Source organism: Triticum aestivum, chromosome 3A, assembly GCF_018294505.1.
Source record: "Triticum aestivum cultivar Chinese Spring chromosome 3A, IWGSC CS RefSeq v2.1, whole genome shotgun sequence".
NCBI lineage: Eukaryota > Viridiplantae > Streptophyta > Magnoliopsida > Poales > Poaceae > Triticum > Triticum aestivum.
Window position 1 is genome coordinate 641,815,659 of NC_057800.1, and position 8,538 is coordinate 641,824,196.

Sequence of the window (8,538 nt, forward strand, 5' to 3'; positions counted from 1 at the left end):
AGCATGGTATGACAAACTAAGCATACACCCATCAAGAATACATATCATAGAAGCTAGACATGGCAAGAACAACAACATAGAATGCACGGATCAAAAACAACATCCTCGGCAAAATCGCTAACAAGTCAACAATCTGCCAGGATTCACGAAATAGCATACGTAGAGCTCGATTGACTCAAGATAGGGTGCTCCATAATTGCAAACAAAGACATGCATGGATAGAGCACCACAATGTTAACAAATCATCCTTAGTGATCATCCTCAAAACAGGCACGGATCACTAGAAAACAACATGAACATATGGCATAATGACAACATCAGGACAAGGACTTAGAGAAATTCTAAGTCCCTGAAATCAGCATTACCGAATACGCTAATTTGCAAGCTTGTGCTAGTCACCACACATATTACAAAAATACATTGTAAGCACCTCTGTAAAGATGGCATGGCATGTAACAAAACTCATGTAGAACTCAGGGGCATAGCATGCACACATTAATCATGGCCAAAATGACATATATCTATTTGATGAAACAGATCTGCCAAAATTATCACATAGCCCTCTTCCAACAGCATTTCGGGCATCAAGATGAGCTCAAATGAAAATGACACAATGAGATGAAATGATATACTCTTTGAGACGAACATTGTGATATGCTACACGCGCAAATCGGAGCTACGGATGCAGAGTTACGACATGATGAAGTTTGCAAAAAATAAGGGGAGAGGGGGAAAGTCAACCCTAGAACTCCCAGATCTGGATCGGATCTGGCTCGTGCACTGTTCACCGAAGATTGATTCCCGAGGTTCGCCGGAGAGTCGCCGGACTTGACGTGTTCCGAGGAGGAGGAAGGAGAGGGGCCGGGCGGCGCGGCGCGGGGCGGCCGGACCGGGGCGGCGCCGTCCGGTGAGGCGGCGGCGGTGGCCGTCATCGATGATGGCACGTGGGGCGCCGGATTGCTCGAGCGGCCGGCCACAAGGACGAAGATGGCGGGCGCGGGCGGCTGGATCCGCGGACGAGGGATGGCGGCGGCGGGCGCGCGCGGGCCGGGAGGGCCCTCCCTGGGCTCTCCGGGCCGGCGATGTAGGGCGGCACGCAGGCGAGTCGCGGCACGACACATGGCGGCGGGGAGGCGGATCGGACATGTCCGGCCGGAATCGGACACGTCCGGCGCGGCGCGAGGGAAAACCCTAGGGTTTGGAAGGAGGCGATCCGGGATTTTTCGTGGGGGATCTATTTATAGATGTAGAGGGAGCTAGGAAGCACCAAATGGAGTGCGGTTTTCGGCCATGCGATCGTGATCAAACGCTCTAGACGATGGAGAGGGTTTTGGTGGGTTTTGGGTCAAATTTGAAGGGTGTTGGGCTGCAAAACAAACGAGGCCTTCTCGGTCCCTCGGTTAACCGTTGGAGTATCAAGCGAAGTCCAAAAGGCACGAAACTTGACAGGCGGTCTACCGGTAGTAAACCAAGGCCGCATGGCAAGTCTCGGTCCAATCCGGAAATGTTTAACCCCCACACACGAAAAGAGGTAGAAAGGGGCACCAGAGGAGATAGGAGCGCCGGAATGCAAAACGGACAACGGGGAAAATACTCAGATGCATGAGACGAACACGTATGCAAATTCAATGCACATGATGACATGATATGAGATGCATGAAAAAGGCAACAACACACGGAGACAAAAACCCAAACCCAAGAAAAATAAAATAACTTAGCGCCAGAAACGGCAAGAGTTGGGATACATATGTTGGAAATATGCCCTAGAGGCAATAATAAATTGGTTATTATTATATTTCCTTGTTCATGATAATCGTTTATTATCCATGCTAGAATTGTATTGATAGGAAACTCAGATACATGTGTGGATACATAGACAACACCATGTCCCTAGTAAGCCTCTAGTTGACTAGCTCGTTGATCAATAGATGGTTACGGTTTCCTGACCATAGACATTGGATGTCGTTGATAACGGGATCACATCATTAGGAGAATGATGTGATGGACAAGACCCAATCCTAAGCCTAGCACAAGATCATGTAGTTCGTATGCTAAAGCTTTTCTAATGTCAAGTATCATTTCCTTAGACCATGAGATTGTGAAACTCCCGGATACCGTAGGAGTGCTTTGGGTGTGCCAAACGTCACAACGTAACTGGGTGGCTGTAAAGGTACACTAGAGGTATCTCCAAAAGTGTCTGTTGGGTTGGCACGAATCGAGACTGGGATTTGTCACTCCGTGTAAACGGAGAGGTATCTCTGGTCCCACTCGATAGGACATCATCATAATGTGCATAATGTGATCAAGGAGTTGATCACGGGATGATGTGTTACGGAACGAGTAAAGAGACTTGCCGGTAACGAGATTGAACAAGGTATCGGGATACCAACGATCGAATCTCGGGCAAGTATCATACTGCTAGACAAAGGGAATTATATACGGGATTGATTAAGTCCTTGACATCGTGGTTCATCTGATGAGATCATCGTGGAACATGTGGGAGCCAACATGGGTATCCAGATCCCGCTGTTGGTTATTGACCGGAGAGTTATCTCGGTCATGTCTGCATGGTTCCCGAACCCGTAGGGTCTACACACTTAAGGTTAGATGACGCTAGGGTTATAGGGAATAGATATACGTGGTTACCGAATGTTGTTCGGAGTCCCAGATGAGATCCCGGACGTCACGAGGAGTTCCGGAATGGTCCGGAGGTAAAGACTTATATATGGGAAGTCCTGTTTTGGTCGCCGGAAAAGTTTCGGGTTTTATCGGTAATGTACCGGGACCACCGGGAGGGTCCCGGTGGTCCACCAAGTGGGGCCACCAGCCCTGGAGGGCTGCATGGGCCAAGTGTGGGAGGGGACCAGCCCCAGGCGGGCTGGTGCGCCCCCCCACCAAGGCCCAAGGCGCAAGAGAGAGTGGAAGGGGGCAAACCCTAGGCTCAGATGGGCCTAAGGCCCACCTAGTGGTGCGCCCCCCTCTCTCCCCCCTTGGCCACCCCCCTAGATGGGATCTAGGGCTGGCCGCCACCCCTAGGGGTGGAAACCTAGGTGGGGGCGCAGCCCCTCCCCTCCCCCTATATATACTTGAGGTTTTGGGCTGCCAGAGACACGATTCAATCTCCTTCTTGGCGCAGCCCTACCCCTCTCCCTCCTCGTCTCTTGCGGTGCTTGGCGAAGCCCTGCTGGAGTACCACGCTCCTCCACCACCACCACGCCGTCGTGCTGCTGCTGGATGGAGTCTTCCCCAACCTCTCCTTCTCCCCTTGCTGGATCAAGGCGTAGGAGATGTCACCGGGCTGTACGTGTGTTGAACACGGAGGTGCCGTCCGTTCGGCACTAGGATCATTAGTGATTTGGATCACGATGAGTACGACTCCATCAACCCCGTTCACTTGAAAGCTTCCGCTTAGCGATCTATAAGGGTATGTAGATGCACTCTCCTTCCCCTCGTTGCTAGATTACTCCATAGATTGATCTTGGTGACGCGTAGAATTTTTTTGAATTTCTGCTACGTTCCCCAACAGTGGCATCATGAGCTAGGTCTATGCGTAGTTTCTATGCACGAGTGGAACACAAAGTATTTGTGGGCGTTGATTTTGTTCAATATGCTTACCGTTACTAGTCCAATCTTGATTCGGCGGCATTGTTGGATGAAGCGGCCCGGACCAACCTTACACGTACGCTTACGTGAGACCGGTTCCACCGACTGACATGCACTAGTTGCATAAGGTGGCTGGCGGGTGTCTGTCTCTCCCACTTTAGTTGGATCGGATTCGATGAAAAGGGTCCTTGTGAAGGGTGAATAGTAATTGGCATATCACGTTGTGGTTTTTGCGTAGGTAAGAAATGTTCTTGCTAGAAACCCATAGCAGCCACGTAAAACATGCAAACAACAATTAGAGGACGTCTAACTTGTTTTTGCTGGGTATGCTATGTGATGTGATATGGCCAAGAAGAATGTGATGAATGATATGTGATGTATGAGATTGATCATGTTCTTGTAATAGGAATCACGACTTGCATGTCGATGAGTATGACAACCGGCAGGAGCCATAGGAGTTGTCTTTATTTATTGTATGACCTGCGTGTCATTGTACAACGCCATGTAATTACTTTACTTTATTGCTAACCGATAGCCATAGTAGTAGAAGTAATAAGTTGGCGTGACAACTTCATGGAGACACAATGATGGAGATCATGGTGTCATGCCGACGACAATGATGATCATGGAGCCCCGAAGATGGAGATCAAAAGGAGCAATATGATATTGGCCATATCATGTCACTATTTGATTGCATGTGATGTTTATCATGTTTATACATCTTATTTGCTTAGAACGACAGTAGTAAATAAGATGATCCCTCATTAAAATTTCAAGAAAGTGTTCCCCCTAACTGTGCACCATTGCGAAAGTTCGTCGTTTCGAAGCACCACGTGATGATCGGGTGTGATAGATTCTTACGTTCACATACAACGGGTGTAAGCCAGATTTACACACGTGAAACACTTAGGTTGACTTGACGAGCCTAGCATGTACAGACATGGCCTCGGAACACAAGAGACCGAAAGGTCGAGCATGAGTCGTATGGTAGATACGATCAACATGAAGATGTTCACCGATGATGACTAGTCCGTCTCACGTGATGATCGGACACGGCCTAGTTGACTCGGATCATGTAATCACTTAGATGACTAGAGGGATTTCTATCTGAGTGGGAGTTCATAAGATGAACTTAATTATCCTAAACATAGTCAAAAGGTCTTCGCAAATTATGTCGTGGCTCGCGCTTCAGTTCTATTGTTTAGATATGTTCCTGGAGAAAATTTAGTTGAAAGATGATAGTAGCAATTATGCGGACTAGGTCCGTAAACTGAGGATTGTCCTCATTGCTTCATAGAAGGCTTATGTCCTTAATGCACCGCTCAGTGTGCTGAACCTCGAACGTCGTCTGTGGATGTTGCGAACATCTGACATACACATTTTGATAACTATGTGATAGTTCAGTTAAACGGTTTAGAGTTGAGGCACCGAAGACGTTTTGAAACATCGCGAAACATATGAGATGTTTCGAGGGCTGAAATTGGAATTTCAGGCTCGTGCCCACGTCAAGAGGTATAAGACCTCCGACGATTTTCTTAGCCTGCAAACTAAGGGAGAAAATCTCAATTGTTGAGCTTGTGCTCAAGATTGTCTGAGTACAACAATCATTTGAATCGAGTGGGAGTTGATCTTCCAGATGAGATAGTGATGTTTCTCCGAACTCATTACCACCAAGCTGCTAGAGCTTCATGATGAACTATAATATATCAGGGACATATATGATGATCCTTAATATATTCGCGATGTTTGACACCACAAAAGTAGAAATCAAGAAGGAGCATCAATTGTTGATGGTTGGTGAAACCACTAGTTTCAAGAAGGGCAAGGGCAAGAAGGGATACTTCATGAAATGGCAAATCAGCTGCTGCTCTAGTGAAGAAACCCAAGGTTGAACCCAAACCCGAGACTAAGTGCTTCTGTAATAAGGGGAACAGCCACTGGAGCAAAATTACCCTAGATACTTGGTAGATGAGAAGGCTGGCAAGGTCGATAGAAGTATATTGGATATACATTGTGTTAATGTGTACTTTACTAGTACTCCTAGTAGCACCATGGTATTAGATACCAGTTCGGTTGCTAAATGTTAGTAAACTCGAAATAAAAGGCCGCGGAGTAAACGGAGACTAGCTAAAGGTGAGCTGGCGATATGTGTTGGAAGTTTTTCCCAAGCTTGATGTGATCAAGCATTGCACGCTCCCTCTACCATCGAGATTGGTGTTTGCGTTGAGCATAGACATGATTGGATTATGTCTATCGCAATACGGTTATTCATTTAAGGAGAATAATGGTTACTCTGTTTATTTGAATAATACCTTCAATGGTCTTGCACCTAAAATGAATGGTTTATTGAATCTTGATCGTAGTGATACACATGTTCATGTCAAAAGATATAAGATAGTAATGATAGTACCACCTACTTGTGGCACTGCCACGTAAGTCATATCGGTATAAAACGCATGAAGAAGCTTCATGTTGATGGATCTTTGGGCTCACTCATTTTGAAAAGTTTGAGACATGCGAACCATGTCTATTGGTGTATATGCATGAAGAAACTCCATGCAAATGGACCGTTTGGACTCACTTGATTTTGAATCACTTGAGACATGCAAATCATACCACATGGGCAAGATGACTGAAAGCCTCGTTTTCAGTAAAATGGAACTAGAAAGCAACTTGTTGGAAGTAATACATTTTGATGTGTGCAGTCCAATGAGTGCTGAGGCGTGTAGTGGATATCGTTATGTTCTTACTTCACAGATGATTTGAGTAGATGTTGAGTACATTTACTTGATGAATCACGAGTCTGAATTATTGAAAGGTAATTCAGGGTGAAGTTGAAAGATCGTCGTGACAAGAGGATAAAATATCTATGATATGATCATAGAGATGAATATCTGAATTACGAGTTTGGCACAGAATTAAGACATTGTGGAAATTGTTTCACAACTAATACAGCCTGGAACACCATAGTGTGATGGTGTGTCCGAACATCATAACTGCACCCTATTGGATATGATGCATACCATGATGTCTCTTATCGAATTACCATAGTTTATGGGTTAGGCATTAGAGACAACCACATTCACTTTAAATAGGGCACCACGTAATTCCGATGAGATGACACCATATGAACTATGGTTTAGAGAAACCTAAGCTGTCATTTCTTAAAAGTTTGGGGCTGCGACGCTTATGTGAAAAAGTTTCAGGCTGATAAGCTCGAACCCAAAGCGGATAAATGCATCTTCATAGGACACCCAAAACAGTTGGGTATACCTCCTGTCTCAGATCCGAAAGCAATAAGGGATTGTTTCTAGAATCGGGTCCTTTCTCGAGGAAAAGTTTCTCTCGAAAGAATTGAGTGGGAGGATGGTGGAGACTTGATGAGGTTATTGAACCGTCTCTTCAACTAGTGTGTGGCAGGGCACAGGGAGTTGTTCCTGTGGCACCTACACCAATTGAAGTGGAAGCTTATGATAGTGATCATGAAACTTCAGATCAAGTCACTACCAAACCTCGTGGGATGACAAGGATGCGTACTACTTCAGAGTGGTACGTAATCCTGTCTTGGAAGTCATGTTGCTAGACAACAATGAACCTACGAGCTATGGAGAAGCGATGGTGGGCCTGGATTCCAAAATGGCTCGAGGCCATATAATCCGAGAGAGGATCCATATATGAAAACAAAGTGTAGACTTTGGAAGAACTACTTGATGGTCGTAAGGCTGTTAGGTACATATGGATTTTAAAAGGAAGACGGACAATGATGGTAAGTATCACCATTAAGAAAGCTCGACTTGTCGTTAAGATGTTTTCCGACAAGTTCAAGGAGTTGACTACGATGAGACTTTCTCACTCGTAGCGATGCTAAGAGTCTGTTGGAATTATATTAGCGATTACTGCATTATTTATGAAATCTTGCAGATAGGATGTCAAAACATTGTTTCCTCGACGATTTTCTTGAGGAAAGGTTGTATGTGATACAACCGGAAGGTTTTGTCAATCCTGAAAGATGCTAACAAGTATGCAAAGCTCCAGCAATCCTTCTAAGGACTGGAGTAAGCATCTCGGAGTTGGAATGTATGCTTTGATGAGATGATCAAAGATTTTGGGTGTATACAAAGTTTATGAGAAACTTGTATTTCCAAAGAAGTGAGTGGGAGCACTATAGAATTTCTGATGAATATATGTTGTTGACATATTGTTGATCAGAAATGACGTAGAATTTCTGGAAAGCATATAGGGTTATTTGGAAAGTGTTTTTCAATGGAAAGCCTGGATTAAGCTACTTGAACATTGAGCATCAAGATCTATAAGGATAGATCAAAACGCTTAATGGTACTTTCAAATGAGCACATACCTTGACATGATCTTGAAGGTGTTCAAGATGGATCAGTCAAAGAAGGAGTTCTTGCCTGAGTTGTAAGGTATGAAGTTAAGACTTAAAGCTCGACCACGGCAGAAGAAAGAGGAAGGACGAAGGTCGTCCCCTATGCTTTTGTCATAGGCTCCATACGGTATGCCATGCTGAGTACCACACCTGATGTGTGCCTTGCCACATATCTGGCAAGAGGGTACAAAGGTAATCTAGGAGTAGATCACCAGATAGCGGTCTAAATTATCCTTAGAGGAATAAGGATATGTTTCTCGGTTATGGAGGTGATAAAGAGTTCGACGTAAAGAGTTACGTCGATGCAAGCTTAACACCTATCCGGATAGCTCTGAGTAGAGATACCGGATACGTATAATGGAGCAACAATTTAGAATAGCTCCAAGTAGAACAGTTATTTGAAATGGCTCCAAATGTAGCATAGTAGTTGCATCTACAAGATGACATAGAAATTTGCGAAGTACATACGGATCTGAATGTTGCAGACCCGTTGACTGAAACCTCTCTCACAAGCATAACATGATCAAACCCAGAACTCTTTGGGTGTT